Source organism: Hyposmocoma kahamanoa, unplaced genomic scaffold (genome assembly GCF_003589595.1).
Source record: "Hyposmocoma kahamanoa isolate Upper Pololo Valley unplaced genomic scaffold, ASM358959v1 65, whole genome shotgun sequence".
In the NCBI taxonomy this organism is placed as follows: Eukaryota; Metazoa; Arthropoda; class Insecta; order Lepidoptera; family Cosmopterigidae; genus Hyposmocoma; species Hyposmocoma kahamanoa.
In genome coordinates, this window is record NW_020653853.1 from 10,456,539 (window position 1) to 10,482,449 (window position 25,911).

Genomic DNA, 25,911 nt, shown 5'->3' on the forward strand with positions numbered 1-25,911 from the left:
GCACGCATCACGGCGAGATACTCTTCTGAAGTATCTTAACGCCAAGGAAGCTGTTGTACTTTGAGCACAATTAACAATACAAAATGTTTCAAATCTTGCCACCTATTCTCGACCATTTCAAGTGACGACATAGCTACTAAGCTTTAAGCCGTTGATAAAAAAAAAACACTTTCACACTCGATTGGACTAAGAAGTGGGGCGACACTATTTTTAAAAACATTCGTCACTCTACACACCGCATTTGACACTCGACATTCTTTTTTTTATTGGTTTGATTCTGGCTTAATGGTTGACGCAATTTCATGCAATTTTGATTTCAATTGAACGCTACTTACGTACGCAGACCACACATATTGCTCTTTTATTTCCAATGATAGACGTCAAGCATCCTTTTCCTAGTAATACTCGTCGGGATTAATAAATTGTGCTTTTAAACTGTCAATGTATGGTTTTCGTATTGCACAATTGTCGATTTCGATGTTTGTTATGATTGTGTGAACTTAGAGAGCTTACAATGAATCAATTAAATAAAAAAATCATGAGTATATTTGGAATGTAGGTATTGGATGAATTCTAAGTTCAGTGTTGTACACTAACTGAATGTTGTGTACAATTATAATTGGGAATCGTATTTATAACGTTATATTATGTAACAGTTCGAATTGTTATTTGTAGACTGTAGTCTGTAATTGTGCAATATTAAGTAGAATAAATTAAATTGGTATTGAAATTAAAATTATGCAGTAAAATCATATTGTGGTGAGTTACAACCCATTAATATTTTTTTATGATACCAGACGTACCAGTCGTGCACCTGATGGTAAGCGACACGCCTGTCCTTAGCAGTTGCAGTGCCGCTCTGAGCTTTCAACCGCAACAATTGAGAAGAAGAGGAGTACTGTCAGAGAACCGGTCAACTTCAGTCATAAGTTGACAAATCCCATGTGCCCGAAATTTCACCTGCACCCTTATATAATAAATACATATTAAACATAATAAATAAAAATAGTGTGTTAGGAAATCACACCGATTACCTGGTCTTAGTAATTTGTAGGAACTTGTGACACACCCTTCACACTCCGAACTATTGGGGTGAAGTTTTATTTTGAGCGCACATAGTACAACTCAGAGATTATCTAAAAAATAATTTAAATGTTTAAAAATAATTTCGTCCACAATTTATTTTAAAAATGTTGGAAATCACTAAAAAAACGATAATTTTCAGAATAATTTTCTTCGCCTACTTTCGGTGGCAATGTGTTGTTATTTAATTGCTTGAGTATATTATCGTCAAAATTATCAAACAATATTTAAGGATACCATAATCGAAAGTTAAATTCATGATAATAATCCAGAACACTTAAATTTAAAAAAAATTGCCACCGAAATTAGGTAGAAAACATTAACCTGGAAATTACTCAAAACACCTTCCAGATACTTTTGGAATAAAACGGATGACATATTCAAACAAAGATATATCAAGAGCTTCACAGAACATATATACATATAATTAAAGATTTTTGGGAAACGACAACGCTCATACTACTTTTGCATTGTGGAAATAACAGTATAATATTCAAAATCCCCAAATATAATAGTCAAGGCATGATAAATACTATAAATAAATCCGCCATATCGAGATGAAATCACGACAATCTCTTCCACCAATTCCGAGTTCCTTTGTGTCGACAGCGAACTAAAAGTGACAATTGCCTTCGGTACATGTCAAATAAAAATGTCCTGCAGTTTTCAATTGCAATGTTATCTTTCAGTTACTCTATATATTCCAACTCTAATATGGACTTTGTCGCTGAAGCCATAGGAAAGTAGGCGAGTTTTTATCAACGGCAAATGTGAGGTGGGTAGTTTGGTGTTTGTGTACACAGGATCCCTTGTTTGAACAACAAATTAGTTCCATTATACGCTTATAAACAGTGAGGAAGTATCATAGTGACAATGTGCCGAGGGTGCTGTGCCTGAAAATTGGGCACCAAATTTGTAAAAGACTACGCTTCACCGTATAATTAAAACTCTTTGTACACGGATGTACGTATCACATGTAAGTAAATTAAAATAACCGTAGCAAATAATTTTCATCTATCCTACTTTGGTTAAACGTTTGAAAATAACTTTTGTAAATTTTAAATTAAATTTTGTATATAAAATCCGAGAAACTCAGAGGCGGCAGGTCAAACCATAAGGCTACCAAAGCTAAGGTATTAATATAACTATCTTACGAGTTACAGCGAATATTTTGTTCATCCGAACCATCACAATCAGGCGAACTAATATCCGTACAAGAAGTTATGTATTTAACAATTTTGCATTTTTGCCCCATAAAAACTGGCGCACGCACCCAAAAGCGCAGACATCGGCGTCTCTAAACTATTTTAAAAGAATAGAGAACAAGGCATTCAACAATACGGGGTTATAAACATCCATTCTACCCTATAATAAAGCAATAGGCTCCTACTGTTGCGTACCATTGTGCACTTCCGAATTCTAAAGATTGTAGCTAAAACAAATTAGCGGCCTCAAGCAAAGAAAACGATGGAAATCGAAAAATCGCTATCTTTATTGCCAGGTTTTGCCAAGTAAAAGGCTAAAGATTGCGTCAAATTGTAAAATGCTTTATGGACGGCAAAAGAGAAATGTTAATTGAGCAAAACTCTAAGGATTTTGGTGAAATAAAAATAGCAAATACAACTTTTAAAAGGTGTTTTTTGTTTGAGATTTTTTTATATTTTTCACTATATTATTTGGAACAGTTTCCTATACCTATGTATTGCCTACAATTAAGTAGTCGGCCCAATAATTATGATAAAAGTACATAACTAATTTCTCTACAAATGCTATCGATATAATATGTCCACTGTTTCTAACTTATTCAAACCATTTTTTTCGCGTCTTTGCAATAGTTACACATTGGAAATGAAACTATTTTCTGATCGGAATCGCGTATATTTGTTTTTTTGAAACAAACCAAAATCAGCTATGTGAAACGTTCGTTTGTTTGAATTGACTTACAAATAAATGGACGACGGGTCTAATACAAAAACCACGAAAAAAATGTCCCAAGTCAACCTATTCGAAATTAAAATTGTTATGTCATCGCAGTATCGCGCTGTCCGTAGAACAAATGAAGACTAAAGCGGAGTGTTGCGCTCTGTACACGATTTTAGCGCCTTACAAGTGCGGACACTTTTTAGCGCGGACCCGACGTCCATATAATTGTAAGTCAATGGTTTGAAAAGACAAATATACTCGCGTATATTTGTCTTTTCTTGTCTTATATTCGAAAAATACTTTCATTTCCTATACATTGATGTTTTTCTATAGAGTGCCTACTGTCCATCGAAACCGATTTTGTTAACGGATTGAAAAGGATTTTGTTATTCCGTTTAAGGACTTTGTTCTAATGTTTAACGTAGATTTTCTATGAATACTTTCAATAGTTAATTAATGAAATTCACAGGTCTAATAAACATATCAACAATGTTTATAATAAGTAAATTCATAATATGCTGTAATTTATTCCAAAAAAAAAAAAATGTTTTAATGCTTACTTTTTTTCTTAACTAGAAATTATTATTTTGGCAGCTGGCCTCATGGCCGGCGTAAGTTTATTTTACAGATCGAAATACGAAACCTGTTTATCTTCCCTATATTTTTTAAACAAGCTTCAAGTACATTTATACGATATCAGCAACGTCTAATATTGTCATTGTGACGTCATCACTTCATTGTTACAGTATGTACATCTAAGGACAAATAAAATATATTTTCAATTTCTAACCTGAGGATCTCCTCATAAACATTGTAGTGTTACCTACCTGATATTACGTTTTACAATATTCCCTAATATCGTACCCATTTCTTCGTCCACGTGCTTTCGGCTCCTTTACAGTTAGAAAGTATTTCATTTCGGTAATATTTGTTTACAGTCTTTACAAAAGGTTTATAACCGGCTACTTTCTTTCCGTTACTCTAATTACAGTCTTTGAAAGCACCGACTGTGTTGGCGTTCGTAACTGTATTATTTGATGTAAACAAAGCAAGTACATGAAATGTTTTCTATCTGTTGTTGGGTAGATAACATAAACAAAAGATTATGTGATTTGAAACTTCCGAATAGGGTACAATGTTGAATTTGCTTTTTATTAGAAACAACATGTGTGATCTTAAGGTGAAGAGTGAAAATATGGAACTGTTTTAAAATAAGACTGCACTAGTTTTTAACTTTATTATATTTGACTCGGTGGGTTGAATTGTATAATAATTTACTGTTTCTACTGTCGTTGAAAGTTCGCAATGCGGTATATTTTTTATTCATACCAGTGATGGCTTGACAAGGTGAGAATACTCACAATCTCTTCTGTCTATGGATGGCATGCACTACATTGTCACCGCGTTGAAAAGATTTGTCAATCGGGGTAAGGCACTTGCCGATTGCTGCCCAGAGTGCGCCGGATGGACAGGGAAGGAATGTTACATCATGCGGGGAGGCTCTTTTCGTATACCCCTCTTGGTAATCTATTACCCGAACCGACAGGACGTGTATACGCGGGTATCGAAGTAATATATAAAATGTTTTTAAATTGCTCTATATAACTTATCCCTGTGACCAACGGACGTCGCAATACCTCTTTGCCTCCGTGCCTCCGTGGCCTAACGGGTACCATGTTCCATTGCCACGCAGAGGTCCCGGGTTCGATTCCTGAGCCGGAAGAAATATTTGTATGGCCTACATTTATTTCTCTCGTGAGTTTGGTTGTAATTTGTGGTTGTCTATGTGTGTGTCCATGGCACCCGCGATACAGGGTTTCCCTAGTGCGGGGCTATGAGTGTGTACGCGTAAAAAAAGATCTTTCTATTCTTATTTAAAAAAGAAGGAAGTTTTCGAATTCGACTGTATTTTTTTTGTATTTTTATGTTACGCGATAACTTGTGAACCGATTTTGATGATTCTTTTTTTGTTGAAAAGAGGATACCTCAGTATTGGTCCCATTCAAATCCGAAGAAAACATTCCACATCTGAGGGTGGCAAACTTGGGGATGAACCCGGTTTCGCGCACTTTCTGGTAACCGATTTCATTAAAACTTGGCAAATAGATATATTCCACGAACTTGTGAGGTCGGATTTTTTGAATATTTTTTCGCAAACAATAAAGATGAACAAATGTGTATTGATGTCATTGACATGGAACAAACCTTCTTAGATCATATTCTCAGTATCTCACCTCATATTCTCAGAGGCATCTGCCTTAGGAATAGTAGTTTCTATGTATAATTTAATTACCAAAGTAATAAAAATCTTTTGATAGCTTCTCAATGTGAGTAAACTAAATGTTGAATGATTAAGTAGAACCAAATACTGGAGTGGAAGTCGCAAAGAAACGTTCTGCTTCTTGCTGGTTACGCAGATTGCGACGTAACAAAATATAGGACCACATTGGTGGCTCGGCTGTTAGCTATTTGGACGCTAGATGAGAAACAGTTCCTAGTAGAAACATGATTTTCTAATCTGGTTTCGATGTGAATGTTATGGATTGTGGTACAAAAGTTAAAATATTTTTTTATGATATCAAGAGACGGTACGAGCAAGTCGTGCGCGTGGTGGTAAGTGACACGGCTGTCCATGACAGCTGCAGTACCATTCACAGTTTTAAATATCAAAGATCTGAGTGCACCACTACGCCCGTCACACTGAGACGCAAATTGACAAGTTTCATGTGACTGTAATTTCACCAGCACCCTTAGCCTTCAAAACCGGAACGCAGTAATGTTCACATTATCGCTTGGCGGCAGAAATAGGTAAGGTGTTAGTTTTCCTTGGGCGTACTCTTTAACATGAAGCTCTACTGCAGTTAGATTCCACAAGAGAGTCGCTGCTAGTAATTATCTTTACTTTTCACACTACCGAGTCCAAGGTAAGTGGTATCGGGCAGATATATAATGCGTATTTCGAGGTAATTCTATTATATGCTCTGCGTAAATCACGTACAAAAATGTTGACATAGTGATCGTAGTTTTTGTTTATTGCGGTCATCAAAAAGCAAACGGCTTTAATGGCTATTTAAAAATATTTTAACAAAGCTGAAAAAAGAACCGTTCAAACCTTTTCGCAATCCTTTTGCTAAAACGTCATTTAAAACTGAACTCAAATAAATTAAAACTAAAACTAAAATAGCCTTTATAGATTGTAAAAGTTTTTTAAAAGTTCGCAACGGGTTATAACGGGATTGTAAAAACTTTTATAACCAAAGGGTTTGCCAAAAAAAGGAATGGCTTGCAATTAAATCGCATAACTGTTGGCAATATTGCCATTAGAAGTCCGCAAGGTTGTCTAATAGTTACCGAAAAAGGAAAATCAACTTTCAAACAAATTTCAGACAACCCACCGTACATAATGTAAGACCTTACAGTCGAATATTGTCTCCCATTCTTTTACTCATTGCTGTGAAGTGGTTAACAGTTAAACATTTACCCTTTTACTACAGTTGGAACTGTTCCTTTACAATTTCTTGAAAGACACCGCTATGTCAAAGAGTTGCATTTATTTGGGCCTTTAGTAACAATGTTATTGACAGGCTTTTGTACCGTTTGCGCGAAACGGTGTGACCATAAATTCTATTTTGCCTCCTCATTGTGTGAGAAAGGGTAATTAGGATGTAAAAGTGAAATTCTCAAAGCTTTATACTGCATTTGCAATGGTCTATTGGATCTATTCTATCTTCATAATAAGGGAAAGAGTTGTTATTTATTAACTTTCACTTTGGTTATACATGATTTTCTCACTTGAATCATATTCTTAAAAATAAATATCGGTCATTGAAAATTCTACGTCGTCCTGTGTACTGTCTTGAATAAAATTTCTTAAATTTCTAGCTTATGCTTCTATCTTCATCATCATTTCAACCAAAAAACATGCACTGCTGGATATATAAAAAATAAAAACTATGTAAATCATGTTTATTTAGTATAACCAAACTTACTTTGGATAGAAATATACTTAAGTAAATTACAAGTCATATGCGTAAGTATGTATTTGGTAATTTTTTGGTGAAATTTAGAATATGATTAAACGATTTTTTCGCAATTTTAAAGATATTTCTAAATGAATGACACGATTTAAAAATGTATGCTCAGTTGGATCAAATAAGCAGTATTTTGCAATTATGGTCTATCAGCTTATTCCGCCCGCCCCTTTTTGCCATCGGACATCCACACATACAGCGAGATATTAACCCTACATGATTGATATTATTACTTTAAGGCGTAGTAAGCGCTTTTCGTCATCTTTTACTGTGCGCACAGAATCAGGAATGGAATTTCCTGCCTGCGACTGTATGTACGAGCACATACAACTCGAGTATCTTCAAGGTGCTAATGCATAGGTATCTTCTAGGCGAGTTCGCTCCATCTTAGACCCTGTCTTTGCTCCAAGGTCTAGGTACTGATCAAGAGCAAGTGAATGAACTTTAAAAAAATAGCGTACAAACAATTTTTTTTTTTCAAAAAATATACTAAGTGTGAGTGTGAGAGACTTTAAAGTTACGTGTTTTTTTCAACATATAAAAGCGAAACCCTGCATTATTAAAGCTTAGAAAAAAACACTTTTTAACGTTTTGTACAGAACAAACTATTCGTTGAAAGTAACAGTAATTGACTACTATGGAAGTCTGCTCCTATAAAATGCTCCACTTTTAAAATATTTATTGGTTCCCATAAAGAAACGTTAGAAAAAACGTTCCACAGTAACGTTGTATAACGGAGTTTAGAATTGTGAGTGACAAGTTACAAACGCTTTGAATATTGTTCTAAGAAATGGAAACCGAAATTTTGACAAACTGCGGTGTTTAATCCGGCGTGACTTGCGACAATGGAGCGTGGGGATGTAAGCGTGCCTTCGTGTTTTGGCCGTTTCAATAAGTTATTGAAAAGAATCGTCACCAAAGTAATAATTGGTATAATAGACGCGTAACTGTAGCCTGGCGGGGATTCCATACAGCCGAGATGAATATTCGTACGTACACTTTTAAGTTTAAGTTCTTTGGAACACATTGGCATAGACAATGCTTTTAGCATTTCAAGGTCTTTATGATTGATTCGGAACGGTTTATAAGCCGCACTCTGTTTGTTCTTCTTCTTCTTCCTGTCCTTATCCCACGCTAAGTGGGGTCGGCACAACATGTATTTTTCTTCCACTCTCCCCTCCCCTATCAGTTTCCATGCTCACACCTTTCTTATCCATGTCATCTTTCATACGATCCTTCCATCTTTTGTTTTGCCTACCTTTCCCCTTATATCTACATTCATACCTAACACTCTTCTCGTCACATGACATAAAACGCACTCTATTTATTTTCAAATTATCTTAAAAAAATTAGTAAGGTTCGCTAGTTCGTTCCGTGGCTTAGTTGACATATAGCGTTTGGCACGGTTTCTCTTCATCTTTGTAATAATAATGTTTGTATTAGGTTTAAACGATTTTTTTTTCGTCAGCTGTTTCCCACGGATCGAAGGGATTTCCTTAGTACTGTTCGATCTCTATATGGATAATAAACAAATACTTTAGTATGTATAATGTACTCGTACTTTCCACGTTTCTTTCTTTCACACAAAATATGTTGAGAAGTCGTCTAAAAGCACAGACACTTATATTATCCTTAAAAACGTCAAAGTTGTGACGCATGTGCAAGTCATTTGTCGCCTGTGTATCACAGTAGCGGAATCCATCTCGAAAATTACTGTATCGTAAAAAATACATTCCCAAAACTGCTAAGGACACACGCAAATTTAACAAAAACGAACAGCCACATGTGCCAGATTTGAAATATGACACGTGTGCCTGTCATTCGGTAGTTTTGATACAAACCGACAGATATTAGCGAAACGTCAAATGTGGGATCATGTGTATGAAGCAAATTGAACGTGAAAACCAATGAAAAATTGACAGATACATTATTTTGGAAGTCTCTAGTTGTCCGTAATGCACATATTAATAAAAACACAAAATACGGAACAGAGAAAGTTTATTTTCATAGTTACAATTAAACACAAAAAAGTGCGTGACGCGGACATCGAATCAATTCGCAGCCCGTTTTTAGTATAAATTTGAAAGGTTGAAAAAAAAAACTAAATTTGGATGTACCGTCAATACAAGTAAAAATATCTAATACGAAAACAAATGATATTGTAAAAGCAAATGATTTTGTCCGTAATATTTTAATTATTGTCAATACTATTTCGTATTGCTAACACTAACTGAACCTATGTTAAATCATCTTCCTTTAAAGGACCCGTACAGAAAAATAAATATATCATTAATGAATTTCTACACCCACGCACAGGTATATTGAGGGGAGAAATTACTAGTACATTTATAGTAAAAAAAAATACGTAGAAATTTCCTTCCATGGATGAGCATACCAGCGCCCATCAGCGACAATTCTAAATTCAAATGTTCGGACAGTTGGTCATACAATCTAAATGTATGAATCTGGCATGAATCATTATCAGTGTAATATGATCAGTGGGCGGACGATCGACAGGCGTCGTGTCTGGCTCCCTTATCAGGTTCCCCGCTGCTCTACTAGCTGTTGACATTTGTTATTGAACACTTTATGATATTTATCACTGTTAATTGTAGGACTTAACACTGTATTTATAAATAAAACGGACCTGTTTGATGTCTACCTGTAGGGTGCCGATTGCTACCTATAAAGTCCAGTCTCGGAACTCAATGTAGGTGATAGTAGGTGTTTTGCCACCAGTTATCGTAACTGGAATAATACAAAGTCCTTAAGTTGCAATCTGAAAATATATTTCATTTGTATATAACACAGTAGTACCAAAAAAGGTAAAGACGTTATAATAACAAGTGTTGCTGATATTTCATATACTTTAAAACTTGTGTCAAAAACGATGGGTAAGATAAACTTAATTTGAATTTGCATCTGAAGAATAGATCTTATACGATTTTTTTTTATAATATCAAGTGATAGGATGAACAAGTCGTGCGCCTGATAGTAAGCTACACGCCTGTCCATAACAGTTGCTGTGACTTAAATCAGAGCTTTAAATAGCAAAGGTCTGAGGGGCACTGCCACTGCGCCCGTCACTTTGAGACATAAGTTGACAAGTCCCATGTGCCTGTAATTTCATCAGCACCCTTACCCTTCAAAACCGGAACACAGTAATGCTTGGCGGCAGAAATAGCTAAGTGGCAGTACTTCTCTGGACGAACTCTTTCACAAGGAGCTCTACTGCTGCTAATACGATTATGTCTAAACTCTTAAAGTGCATAAGATAAAGAGAGAGACTTCTAAACTAATAGACACTACAAAACAGGTGATGTGGTTGCAATGCAACTACATGTTCTCGGAGGGTCATAATAATTAAATAAGACCATGGTTGCAACACGTCCAAAACGTGGAGGTAAATAAAAATACATTTTATATACGATTAAGTCCCGATTTTGAAATCAAATAATTTGTGAAAATCGTAAAAATTTAAATTAAGGTATTGTCATGCTAGTCAATAATACAGTTAAAGCAGTTGGAAGCAATTTTCTATTAATAAACAGATTACTACAATTTGTGCTGTTAACGAATTTCTTACCAGATTTCCCTTTAAAATCCATACCTATTTCTGCCGCCAAGCATAAATGTGAGCATTACAGCGTTTTAATTTTGAACGGTAACAGTGCCGATGAAATTACAGGCACATGGGACTTGTCAACTCATGTCTCAGGGTGACAGGGACAGTGGCAGTGCTCCTAAGATCTTTGTAATTTAAAGCACTGAGTGGTACTGCAGCTGTCACGACTTGTTCATCCTATCACTTAGTATTATAACCGCTCACGCGATGCGCTCCTCCTTCCGCAAAATGCCGGCTATTTGGTTTCGCAAAATAGAAAAGGATTCAGTTTAAATACAAGTTTTTATAAATAAAAATTATTATTCTGCATTGCTAAATAAATACCCTCCGTAATACCAACAAAAACATCTCAAATAAAATGCAGTAACACACCGCAAATCCTGCACTTAAAAAGCACTAATGAAATTTTTGGTGTACTTGGATAAATATGATAATATTCCGATTGAGTGGTTCTAACGTTTACCATGAAATTACTCCTTAAAGTATAGTTTATAAACATTTATATTCAGGGTAAACTTAAAAAACGCTACTTACGGTATGTTTTCAATAAATAAACACCGAAATCACCAGCCCAAACAATAACACACACGATTGTCGTGACGTATTTTTGAAGTTGTTTATTTTTTTTAAATGACTGACTCAGGCATTAAAAACTTTATGGTTTGCTAGAGTAGTTACCGAAATAGCAATTAAAATTAGTTCTTTTACCTGTTATAACTTCGATATCCGATAAATCGGTATAAAATCATCACCAGCACCTCTACGTGTGGTATGTGTCTACGACTGCATGTATCGCGTGAGCGGATAAACAAAGTCACCGCACATTGTTATTAACATCAGCATCCTAGTTAAGAGCCTGGCTCTTGTTGGTGTAGCTTCCTCCACTTCTCACGGTGCACAGCCAGTTCTTTGACCTCCTCATAGCTTGCTTACTTTGATCTTTATCGGGTCACTATACGCTGTTCTTGATCTTCTTTTCTTTCTTTTCCCCTCTATCTTCCCTTCAATCATCACTCTGTTATTAATAGAATAACATTAAATTATTATAGAAAAGTTTTTATGAAAACTGCAAAATAATCTACAGATATTTATGCGTTAATCTGTAACGTGTAAGTGAATAGTGTTAAAAATAGGATTCTGTGGTAAAAAAAGTCGAACACCTTTTCTGTGAACATTTTCACTTCTTTATCGCGTACTTTGAAAGAAATGAAGTGGTGCGTTGGAGCAACTAAGCAGCTGTATACAACCGCTGCGTGCATTCTGTCTATCCCTTACCTATATAATAAAGATTTTTTTAAATTTAAAGTATCTAATCACAGTACGCCAATTGCTAAGTTATTTGTTCTTAAGTAAAGAAATAATCTTGATTTTATAAAAAAAAGTCTTACACATATTTTAATCATTTTTAGAAGCATAGAAGAAAAGAAAGCATGATATGAATGTTATAGAAATACATAGTATATATAGTATAGTATGTTACTGATATAAGTTTGGAAGGACTGTTAGGGATATTTTAAGCAATATAACACACCTGCTTGATAAGGACGGTCCAGGTTCGATTTCCGGAAGGTTCAATTGGAGTAATGATATTTCTAAACTATTTTTGGTCTGGGAGTTCTGGGTAATACCATTTGTTTGGGATCAGTTGGAGTGGTTTTTTTTTAATGGAATTAAATGGAATCTATACATACACACATCCCTGCTACTCCTGAGTGGGTTCCTCACTACTGAGGGACCGACCATTTCCCCACTGCACTCTGTCTTAAGCTAGGTAGAGTGTGATACACACCAGTGCTGTCAGATTTGCAGTTACCTGATCACACCATTGTTTCCAACTTCGTTATCTAGGTCGTTTGCCCTCTAATTTGCCCGTAACAATTTAGTCTTCCAAGATTGTCAGCTCTTCCGCCTACAATATGTACCTATGTACATTTATGTATGGTATTTATCATATACATTTATCTATGGTTCATAAGCTCTATCTCTTTAGATATATATATATATCTAAAGAGATAGATTTATCAATACCATTACGTGCAGGAAGATGTCGTTCTTCAGCCACGTCATAAGGAATAATAAGTACTAATTACTCCAATTTATCATTCAGAGCAAAACCGCTGAAACACGAAGTGTCAAATAGTGTGAAGGCGGCTAAAAAATTAGAATAGTTCGACTACCACTTTGTTCTTTAGAGCAGCGGGCTCTAAAATCAACATTCCCATGATGTTGTCTAACCTCCGATAGGAGAGGAACTCTAGAAAGAAGAACCCCAAGAGAAAGATGGTATGTCTATACCGTGGACAGCACATGATTCAATAAAAAGCGTAAGGATCTTTTAATTGAATACTATACCTACCTAGGAGTATACCTACCTAGAACCATTAAGGCTAGGTACAGATGGGACGTACATCTGCCGCAGGTCGACACGCGTTTTGGAGTATTTTCCTCTGAACGCGGTGATACCGCACTTAGGTATGTATGAACGAATGTGCGAATGTCGAGATGCGCGATTTGAGAAATCGCGTTAAATTTTTATCACTGAACTTACCCTGAAAACTGCGTGTTCACATACATAATGATCGTAAACCAGGCTGTTATCCTCAAAAAGCGCAAAGTGTGAGTGAATATTATTATCTTTTCAAGAGCACCAGATAAGACGTGTAATGGTGAGATGGCATACTTGACACATGTTTTACATTTCTAAAAAAATCTCTTGCACTTATGAACTATGATTAGTTGATCGTGCTACTTGAGTGGAGCTGCTTTTTCAGAGGGTTGTAAGTGATTAAAGTGTCGCTTTTGTAAGTTGTTAATAGACTTATGCTGTTGAGGTTGAAAACTAGATATTTAAAGTATATTTAAGTTGTGGTTATGATGTTTTAAAATCAATACTGAAAATAATTGGGTCACTAAAAGAATGTACGTATTCCGAAATAAATAAAGCAATACCAAATTTTATTTGGTGATATTGTCTCACAAATAAAATCATATACGCAAATATATCAAAATGTTACTAGTTTTATTTTCAATGCAAAATAAGGCAAAAATTAAATAAATTCACATAGAGATTCAGATGCTGGTAGCCGTAAAGGTATTTGGCTGAGTGAAGAAATAGATTTCTCACAAACAGCGCTACTACGACAAAAAAAGTAGTTAAAAACCAAAACAAAAACTACGATATGCAACAAGTACTTAGAAAAATGCGCTCGTTTGTTCTGTAACGTTGGCTAGAAGACGCTGGGTCGAAGGATGTTTTTCTGAGTGTTCGATGTTTGTATTAATAATATATAATAAATTCACATATTCAAATGAATTCTCATTTCATTTAGAAAATTCTCCGTATGCAGCACGTAGTACGCAGTACACACAGCGCATTAATAGCATACTTCTTTTATTAGCAGACTTTACACAGTTTATATAGCTTTTAAAAACATTAAAAAAAAGAGTAGAGACGAAAGACAAGAGTAGAGAGAGTGATTCTCCATCAGAACAACAAAGGAATTATTTCTTATTTGACTGTGTTTTTTCCATTTTTTTAAGCCCTACACCATAGAAATTCTGTGTCGCGGATGCCATGGATACACCCAAACAATACACCCAAACTCACGAGAGAAATAAATGTAGGCCATACAAATATTTCTCCCGGTCCGGGAATAGAACCTAGGACCCCTGCGTGGCAGTCCGGCATGGTAACCGTTCGGCCACGGAGCCGCATTGGAGATCCAGTAACGTGTATTAATGGCAGCAGAGCTCGTTGTGAAAAAGTTCGTACAGGGAAGTATTGCCACCTTACCTATTTCAGCTGTCAAGTAGTAATGTGAGCCGGAACGCAGTACCTAATGGTACTGTGTTCCGGTTTTGAAGGGTAAAGGGTAAAGGCGCCAGTGAAACTACAGACACATGGCACTTTGGGACGGAAGGGCGGAGTGGCAGTGCCCTTCAGCGATTAAAAACTCTTAGTGGCACTGCAACTGTTAGATATGGGTAGGATTGTCGCTTACCACCAGGTGCACGACTTAGTCGCCTCGTTACTTAACATCATAAAAAATACACAATTTTAATCAAATTTTGGAAATGTTTGATTAAACTTTATAGTATTTCACTTATTAAACATTTGCTTACATGACTTTTTGTTTTAGCTAGATTATTTAACCATTTATCGATTCATTATCGGATCCATATCGTGTATATTTTTTTCAATAAAAAATATACCATTTGTTATGAATAATGCGCACACACTAGCCCCCCCGCATTACCACAAATTACACCCAAACTCACGAGAGATATAAATGTAGGCCTTTTAAATATTACTCCCGGCACGGAAATCGAACCCGGAACCTCGTGTGTGGCTCTCCAGCATGGTAACCGTTCGGCCGTTCGAATTTTTCTCGTAAAATCGTATTTTAAACTTCTCAACATTAATTCATAACAATACACGTAAGGATACTTGATTAACGTATTTCCTCGTTTTCGTCCAACATTCAAAAACCGCCGTCCATCACTTTGAAAAAATGTTTATAGTCTTCTTCATTAGACGATTTTACCACGTTATTGTACACATTGTAACTACCTTTTTGGCTGATTTTGGGAAGTACGTAACAATTTTTAAATAAAAAGAAAACTTTCCATTTATCCACAAAACACAAGAATCATAATATAAGCGAATAATTACGCTATAAAACTTTAATGTGGATAAAAACGATGTAAACTAAGCACTGTTGATTTTTAGTTTTCACCTTGTTGCAAGCGGATACGTTATGTAAAAGTGAAAATATCCAAAAATTGTAAATTTACTTATTTAGTGTTGCTAATAGATTTAATCACGGACCAATTGCTATTCGATTTCTGCACAGACAAATAAATAGTAAAATATTACTTAATAAGTTACAAAATTTACAAATACAATATTCTCTTATCAATTCTGTAAGCACGGGGTCCTTTTATACAGAACCGCCAATAAACACAATTGAAACTATAAAGCTGACATACATTCTTATCTAAAAACACGGACGTTGTAAAACTTCACTGATCTATCACCTGGTTTAAAACTAGTGATGTATTGTGGAGTGCCGTCTACAGCCACTTGCCGGTCGACATTTCTGGCGTTCTGAACGGCAATACTGCTCTCGAATGAAAGAAAGACACATGCGGCAAATTCTAAATTTTTTAAAGTTAAAGTAGTTTAAAGTTTTTAAGATAAAAAGAATAGCCAGATATGGCATATAACCACAAATACTCAATGGAATAGTTAAACTGTATTTTCGATATTAAGTAATTTATTTATGTATTTTAAACACATAAATATAATTATAACAAACATTATAATTATATTTTATGTGTATTTTTAATGGCAAAGAAATCATACAATATTGCAATATTTGCCTCATGAACAATCTTACAAAAAAAACATTAAAATCTGAAACCTAGAGAACCGGTTTTGAAATGTATAGGACATTTCATTCCTAATGTCAAGCTTAATAGAAATTATAAAAATATTATAACTATATAATAAAGCACTATATATAATAAAACATTTAACACACTTAAATGTGCCTTTTAATACTTTTATATTAATTTATGAATTATAGGTAAACATTTATAATAGACCTGAAGGGCACAAATTTGAGTTGTACCTTTTTGTGTCATTTGTGAACTATTTATTGTAATTGAACAACTTAATACTTACTATATGATATAGTTCGGTATATTACTAGGTCGAAACCTTTGATATTAATGTTTTAACTTAAAAAAACACGAAATATTATATTTTATGGTAGAAAATTTGAGCTTACTGTAAATTTGTTCAACAACGACAAATTATTGATATAGATTGACTGATCCCGAAAATGTACATAACTCAATTTTGATAAATATATTACTTGTGCCTTTTTTGTTCTGAGGGCGACAAAAGAAATCTGTGATTGGTAGGTCTATTTTGTCCAAAAACAATAAATAAATAAAAATCTCTTGCATAAACATTTAGATCAACTAATTTTAAATTTGTGGCCAGCACTAGTTGGAGGCATAATTTTTTCGAAACAACAAAGTGCGTATAAAACACATTGAAAGGGTTTACGGCGGAAACCATTCTGCGAATTCGAATGGCTATAAATTTTGTTTAGGTGGCACCATAAAACGTCAATCATGGGAAGACACTGATATTTTAAAAGAAGGAGTCGAAAATCAATATACGGGAATCCTCTCCTTTTTTAAAGAACTTAATACGACAGTGCAGTATCTAATTTTTAAGTCAGTCTGACGGTCAGAGTGAAATTTGTAATCCTACATTATACATATTATACATTTCGAAATCGATTATCTAGGTTTCAGTTTCTAAAGATACCGTATGATGTCTTTTATGAGATTGGAATTTGACAAATATTTGAAATTAAATGGTGTTTGTGATTGACATTCTTTAAAAAAATTAAATCTTACAGACATATAGAAATCAAGCGTTACAAATAATAAACGTTTTTTGTCTTAGACATCATAACCATCACAGCTAAATATTATGTAGTTATCATCGTTTGACTAAAAATAGACAAAGAATGCCTCCACCACTAACTTTAATCATCGGTTTAAGATATCGATAAACAAATTCCAGTGCACCTTGAGTATGGTGAGTCTAAAAAAAAATTGTCAAATATAAATATAACCCAAAACACATAGTAGACCAAGGTCAAGAATACGCAGTATTTTATTTATACAGACAATTCTAGCACTACTTTGTGAACGTGTGGAACGAGTAAATGGTTTAAGAGAGTTAAACCAATGACGGGACCCTAAAATTAAAAGGTAGCCCGCGACAAAACATTAACTAAATCGAAGTATAAAATTTTTAGTATGCTTTCAACAAAAAACGTTTCTTTTGCAGTACGATTGTAAAACCGAACCGATTCTAAATTGATTTTATTTACGATTAAACACTGAAGGGGTGGGCTGTAAAAACGGTAGGTAAAATTTTCGGATAATAAATATATTCTTTGTATGTGTCATGCTTTTAGCCCTTCGGATAGCAGTTGGGGGTGGCCACAGTACAACTATTGTTTACTTTCATTTTTGGCTGTTAGCAGACAGACGGACTTTATATGCGAAGTCGGTATCTACAACTGCTTGCACTCGACAACTCGACTGACAGCAAGAATTATCGTAGTGCGCCTAGTTCGGGAGCTCAGTGTATGTATTTGTTGATGTCGAAATGGAAGCACAAATGTTACTTGTAGCTTGCTACTGTATTCAAGAATATATATGATTCCAAATGCTGACTTTACTTATTATTAAAGGAAAAACATATGACTATAGAAATTTCCTATTTTACTCTGCTACGGAGACTACTTTGTTCACATCAAAATGTAAACAAAGATAACATTTCAAAAAAATATTTCAAGGATTTTGCAAATGTGAAATAAATCGATCGAGAAAAGTCTCACCAACCGTGTTTTTGTTTTACCATCGTGTTGGTTAAACCCTCAAAGTAATCGTTACTTTTTGTCTTTACTAAAAAAAAACAGTTACTACAGATACAAAAAAAATTATATATCCTCTTAAGAATGTCAATTGTTGCTTTTGATTCTCTGACTATTATTCACATAGACTATATACATTAGAACCGACGCTTACAAATCGAAGTCTTGACTGAGCGTAGTTGAAAGGCACGCATTAAGTACAGACATGCGGTCCATTTATTAGCAGTCTTAGGGTCGTATTCCAGAACTCTACTCAATGCTCAAGTCAGGATTGCACTGGAAACACAAACACTGGAAATACGACCCTAATGGCAGGGACTTGAGTATGATTTCGAGTGGTTTAAACCATACTCAAATCCTAACTTGAGCATTGAGTAGAGTTCTAGAATACGACCCTTAGTGTATCGTAAAATGCGATCCTAGCAAAAGTAGCGACCTATGCACCAACTTTTTCATTTACCTGATTTCGCTTCAAATACGTGCATACATATATCTAAATATGTTTACTAAATGTTGTTAAAATGTAAAGTTTAATATACAATTTTTAAGTCTGTAGAAATATATCTGAAGTTAGTAAGTGGAGGCTTTTGTAGCATAGTTTTCCGTTCATAAATCATCTGAAAAAGAAGTCGATATCAAATGGTTTTGGACGTTTCAATCGTCCAATTTTATGATGTTATGATGTTTGTTCTATAATAAATTAAAATGTGATCGTATAGAATCGTTGTAAATCAATTGTCAATCATTTTCTAACCTTGATTGTTCATAGGCAAAACATCCTTAGCACGAAATTACATTCCGAATTTGATATCTGATTAAAACTGAACTTCACAAAAGTTCTATTTATATGGCATCAGCTTCCAAAGAAAAACTCAAAAAAGTCCAAAAAATTTAAGACACCATACAAAACTTCTACGTATCGCAATCCAACAATTGAAGTTAAAAAGAACAAAATCAATTCCAATTAACGATCCATACAACACAACAGCATTCTTTTTATTTTTAACATCTAGCGAATTCTTGGTATCATACTAAAAATAAAATCTTGTACCTTGTTTCTGTCCAATAATTTTTAATGGTTATCCTGGCTAGACAATACAAGGATACAAGCGGTCCATTGTATGTCTTTGTTTACTTTTGTTTAGCGTTAATGTGTCCACGTTAATGCCGGCCGGTACGTCAATTTCGAACAAACAGTGATTTGGGGCATTTAACGCGCATTACGTTTGTAGGGTGTTTTTAGACCCCTGCTGATGTTGTGATGGTAGGTTACAGTTAAATTTTGAATGTAAATAACGTTAAATACTTACGGTTTTAAGAGATTTTATATTTACAGGACACGTAATAGGAGTTACCAATGTTGCTTGGAAACTTGGTAATTGACGATCTCCGTAGCTCAAAGAGTCGCTCTCTGGGAAGACTCTGGTGGTCCCGGGTTCAATTCCCGGTGAAAATTGACTTTTGTAAATTGTTTCTGATCTGGGTGTTCTAGGTAGTACTCCACATTACAGGAAATTCCCTAGTTTGAGATCAGGTAACATGTGTGGTCATTAAAAAATTTTTGTTAAATGTAGACTCTATAGCGTATTAAGTTAAAGTTATAGTACTATATGTTATATATTTTTAGCCGACTTGAAAAAAAGAGTTAAGGCTCTCAATTCGACCGTTTTTTTATGTACGTTACGCGATAATTCCGATTAGTGAACCTATTTTGATGATTCTTTTTTTGTTGGAAAGAGGGTACCTCATTGTTGATCCCATTTAAATTTGAAGAAAATATTCTACCTCTAAGGGTGGCAAACTAGGGGATGAATCTAGTTTCGCTCACTTTCCGGTAACCGATTTCAATAAAACTTGGCAAATAGATGTTATTCCATGAATTGTTAGTCTTTTTTTTATAAAAAATTACAATTATTATCTATACTTTCAGAGTACTCAAAATATTTGCAAACTGCCAAAAATCCACCTTATGCAAGTAGTTTACAGTGCATCCAAACTTGTAACTAAAAACAATGAACGAGAGCCTTGACCGTATATATTTTATTCATGCGGAGTATACTTAAATACTTAATGTTAAATGACAATAATTTAAAAAAGAAATATATTATAGGATTACATTTGAGGTTAACCATAATCTGTCTAATCGCGTAAAATAAAGAATACTGTAAATGCCATATCAATATGAAAACACCATGGGATTTGCCAGTTTGAACAAGATTTCGAAAAGCATTTATTGATTGCTTCTTGTTTTATAATGTGTGATTTATATTATTTCTAACATAGATGTAGGTTTCCTGTTTTATTTTATTATTTACTAACTAATTAACTAATTAAGTACTAACGCCATGGACTGTAGTGGTCTAAATGAATAAGATTTGAATTTGAATCTCGAATGATACTGAAACCATATTATCGATCAATGCCGTATATATATCTACCTATGTTTTGTTTATAGTGGACCTTCCTACCAACCTCTTGGTTATACGGGAAGGGCACTATAAGCAGTGCAAGCACAAGGGACCTTATAAGTCCAGGTCCTGATCCCAGATCAGCCCCTGGACAGGTTGTCATAGACCGTTGTTCAACCAGTTCTCAAAAGGCTAGTGCCTCGGATAAGATGCCCCCGGTGCACGTATGGTGCTGTTTTCGCCTGTGCCCTGTTTTACAGAGAGGTACCGGAGATGTCAGTAGCATTGTCCTGCGACAGTGTCCGGACATAGCTTCCAACTTAAAGGGCCACCTAATCTAATCACATATATTTTAATAGTTTTGCATAGCCACGCGTCTGTACAAAAAATAGTCCATAAAAACTGAAAGTGCAAACAGTCTCCTACCGAGAATTGCCAACCGACATTATGAATTCTTTGCACTTCTTATACAATTGCAAGTTTTGTGTTTTACATAGTTTATTGTTAGTTTTTATTGAAATACCGTGTTTTGTTGTCCAAGTTTCAAAAATTAAAAATTGCTTGGGATTGTACTATTCCAAGCGTGCCTAATATAAATCGAAACAAGCAAAAAAAGGTATTTGACAAAAATTCTATCAGGTCTGATGGTTTTTGCAGTATACAAAAATAAATAAATAAATAAAATGGTATAGCGGTAATGAATTTTAGACCTAGAGTCCTTCTACTTAAATCCAACATTAATTAATCACATCATAAAACAAACTGAAAGAAGGACAGATCCGGATTTAACACACGTTCATTTTTTTAAATATTTAAGTATATTTATTTAACATAACGTAATTACGTACCCGTATGTAATGTAATTTCCAGGTCCGTTATGAATTAATCACTTTTTCACCATTTGAGAGATAAAAGAGATTAACATTCGTACACTAACGTCACATTACATTTATGAAAATGTTATTTATGTTAAGAAAAATGTTAATTTTTTTTTTAATGAAAATTATGACAGGCATAACATTAATACGACGAATGGAAACAAACTAGCTGTTCTTGACAGTCGTCCTTATAAAGTCTCAAATTCATTTAAGGGGCAATATATACGTTTCTACAATAAGATTCCGGATGATATTAAAAATTTGCCATTTACAAGGTTTAAAACTACAGTTACCGCTTCTGCGTACTTGGATGACTTAAATTAGTGGTAATGACCCGTTTAGCTCTTGCAGGTAGTCTCGATCTAAGATGTTTAAATTAAATATTGTAATGATAAATATATTGAAATGTATATTTACAAAGAGCAACGCCTAGAGTTTCCTGCTCATTCTTCTCAGGGGTATCTGCCTTACGAATGAACAGTAGAATTTAATCAGTGCGTCAAATGTAATTTCAAATGTAATTTGCTTACCTATGAAATAAAAATTATTTGATTTTGACTTTACATAATGTTATATTAAAAATATTTTTATTAACACTCTACGCAAAAAGAGTGGTGTTTGAAACCTTTGTCTTTGGATCGGTGTGTCCATGTACGTCTGTCCATGGCATCGTAGCTTCCAAATGGATGGACAGATCTGTAAGTAGTTTTAAGGCTAATTTAATTTAGATGGTTCTGGCTATGTTTGATGAACACCTGTTCAGCGGCTTAAAGATCACCAGCACTTTTCCCTATTAGTGTAGAGATAGCTCAACACGCTCCGAATAATGTCTCAAGTTAATTTGGCGATACCCACACTATCTATCACCATCAGCTTACACTTATCCACTGCCGGACATAAGCTTCCCTTAAGCACGCCAACTCTCCCGGTCTTGTGCCGCCCGCATCCAGCCGCTGCCGGCCACATTTCTTAGGTCGCCCGTCGTCATGTCTTACCGCAGAGCGTCCTACACTATATTTTCCTTCACGTGGTCACCATTCCAGAACAAGTTTGCTCCATCGGCGGTCATTCCTGCAGATATGTCCGGCCCACTGCCACTTAAGCTTACTGATTTTGCGAGCTATGTCGGTACGGTTCTCTGACGTACATTCGTACGTCATTTGAGCGCAAATTATATTTTCAATTCTAATACCTCGTATCGAAAATATATTTTACCCTCACGTGTGCCGTTTTTCTCCTCTTTACCGAAGCTTGAGAACATTCAATAATGTATGTATAAGACGAAGTTGACATCTATTATAGTTACTGTATAAAAATGTATGTCATAAAACAGTGAAGTTTCGTTATGTATGTGCCGATAGTGTATCTAAATAATTAATCTCAGTTATAAAATGCATATTTATTTTACTTCCATTCGTTCGACTTGAAATTTGGTATATAACGCAAATCCAATATGATAATCTTGATCTAATGTTGCAACGGACAGTCAAAAGATTGCCCTACCCCTATCATGTTTGGGTTCATTAATGGTTTCGACGAGCTGTTTTTAACCGACTTCAAAAAAAGGAGGAGGTTCTCAATTCGACTGTTTTTTTGAACCGATTTTCATGATTCTGTTTTTGTTGGAAAGAGGGTACCTTCGTAGTGGTCCCATTTCATTTTGAAGAAAAACATCCACCTCTAAGGGTGGCTGATCATGGCTGATGATGGCGCATAACATTCATTTTTATAAATAGCGCCTAAATTTTACTTAAGGAGCAATTATTTTAATGGTTGGTTTTGCTATTCTCCAATTCAAGGCGTTTTTCTCTCTCAATATACTTTGAGTAGTGAGAACCGATTTTTACTATCTCCTGTGTCAAGTCCCGTATAGTGGCGAACTAGGGGAAATTTCAATAAAACTTAGCAAATAGACATAATTTACGTACACATCTACGTATCACGTACTTTTGAGGTCGGTTTTTTTTGGTACTCTGTACTGATATTATGGAATACGTTTTGTATCGAGATTTCTTTAAATTTTAATTTATGTTTTTATTTATTAATATAAGTATTTATAATTAAAATTAGTGATTTCTTTCTAACGCAAGAACTACAAAACGTCACAAAGTTACCAATTAAGCCAAACATATAAAAAAGTTAGTCAGAACTAGATTCATAAAGCGACCTTCCGAAAACATTGTCTTTTAGTTATGATCCGTAAATAATTTCATTTTGTGTGTTAACTATTACTTTAGGACTATTATTTCTAAATTGTTTTACAACTACGGCGCGTGGACGGAGCATGCCGATGTATACTATATCTCAGAAGTTTAACAAGCGTCCCATTTCATTGCTTATTTAAAGTATACAACATTTTCAAAAGAGGTGTTGACTCGCGTTGCTAGTTGTGCCTAACGACGAGTTTTCAAAGTCAATTGTCTGTCCTGAAGCCATCTTTAATATTAGCTATGACATTGAAGATGTTTTGTACTAAATACTGTTACAATACCTTTGTTTCCGAAAAAACGGGCCAGCTCTAACGGGTGCTGTGTTATTAAAACTAATTTTTATAACATATTATACTTTTTTTCATCACTATTTAAAATGATTTTTAAAGCATGATGTAAAAAATTCTCTTATATCACAATTATTGTTGTATTATGTATCAATGGATTGTTATTTATAATTATTTAAGAGTATGAGGTGTAGATACTTACATATACTTCGATACATATTATTAAAACAAAGAAGAAATAATTAGCAGCAGAGAGAACTCCTTGTGAAAGAGTTCTTCCAGGAAAATACTGCCACCTTACTTATTTCTGCCGCGTTAAGGGTGCTAATGAAGTTACAGGCACATGGGACTTGTCAACTTATGTCTCAGGGTGACAGGCGCAGTGGCAGTGCCCCTAAGATCTTTACAAGTTAAAGCTCTAAGGTGTCACATAATACCAAGTGCACGACTTGTTAATTCCGTCACTTAGTACCATAGAAAAAGCTTGTTTTTTTTATCATACGAATTGTGTTATGATTGCAAGGCAATTTATTTTAGATAAAAATGATGTAATTGAAAAGTGTAAAGTCATATTTCGATTTCAAAGTTATATATAATCGCTTGACAGGCAAAATGGGATGAGTTGCACTACTGAGTTATATATACCGTTGGAATCAGAAATATTAGCTGATTCCACCGGTATATATAACTGAATATGACCAAAAGTGTCATTCATGCCATTCTGCTTTTCAAGCGTCGTATTATTACGCCACATCAATTACAATTCACCAAAAAATCCCGACAATTTCGAGCAAGGTTTGCAACTGTAACCATTTGGGCAATTTAGCAATTCTCACCGACATAAATTATATTTGCATACTTAGCAAATATTTGAGATAATTTTAAATTTTTTCTACTGATAAGAGTCGCATTATAACAAATTTATTTTTACGGTTGATAAAACGTAAATTTAAAATTGCTAAAGTGAGCATGGACTACCAACGTACTGCATGTTATAAATTTGTAGTCTACGTGAGAAACACTTATTATCGTCTGATAATGATAAAATTGAATGAGTACACAATTTATCTCTTATAACTGTCTCCAAAATTAGGAATTCTTGTTCTTGTTTTGTTTTTTTTATGTTCTGTTTCGTGTAAGATTTGACTCTATGTTGACTCAAATATTGGGTGAAAACTAAAATATATATATATAGGCAATTTGTTATCAAACCATCTGTACGTCCCACTCACCTCACCTGAGAGGAGACACATGAGTCTTCTCTCGGGTAAGGGTCTAAGCCATAGTCCCATAGTCCGACACCCAGGCCCGTTGCGGGTTGGGGACTTCACACGTTTTCTAAGACTTGTGAACCTTCTTCGACGTGCAGGTCGCATGGGAAATTTCAAATTAAATTTCGCACATAAATTCCGAGAAACTCAGAGACGCGAGTTAGGATTCGAACCCAACGCCTCTGCTCGAGAGGCGGTAATGGTCAAAACATTAGGCTACCACGGCTTTTTTAACAGACAATTAGCTGTAAGTCTCAGTTGTAAAATAATTTGGGTTTAAAAAGTCAGATTAATTTGATAAGATAACATCATCTTTGTCGTCATAATTTTGTTAGGTCAACGCATCTAACGGCCTATTCATATTTAAGCTATATTCGTTACCGCTGTTGTGAAAAATACCGCGCCATATCCCACCGGGTATTTGTATGAAGTTCCGCGGCTAAAGCGAAACCGAAATACCGCGCCATATGATCCAGTAGGGCTAGCATTATAAAGCGCGATATAGAGAACAACAATATTTCGCGCTTTTTTGTCGCTCTATCGCAAGTCGCGTCCTGTCGTGCTAGTCCCATAAGTATCGTTTCGCTTACTTCGCGAAATTGGTTTCGCTGGACTGCGCGGTACTCCGTACACTACACAAGTCATATCAAGTGACGATCAGTTGTCTTAGGAGAACTCAGTTGCGATTATAACGTCGAAACAGTGAAATGTTCGAATTTATTAAGATTA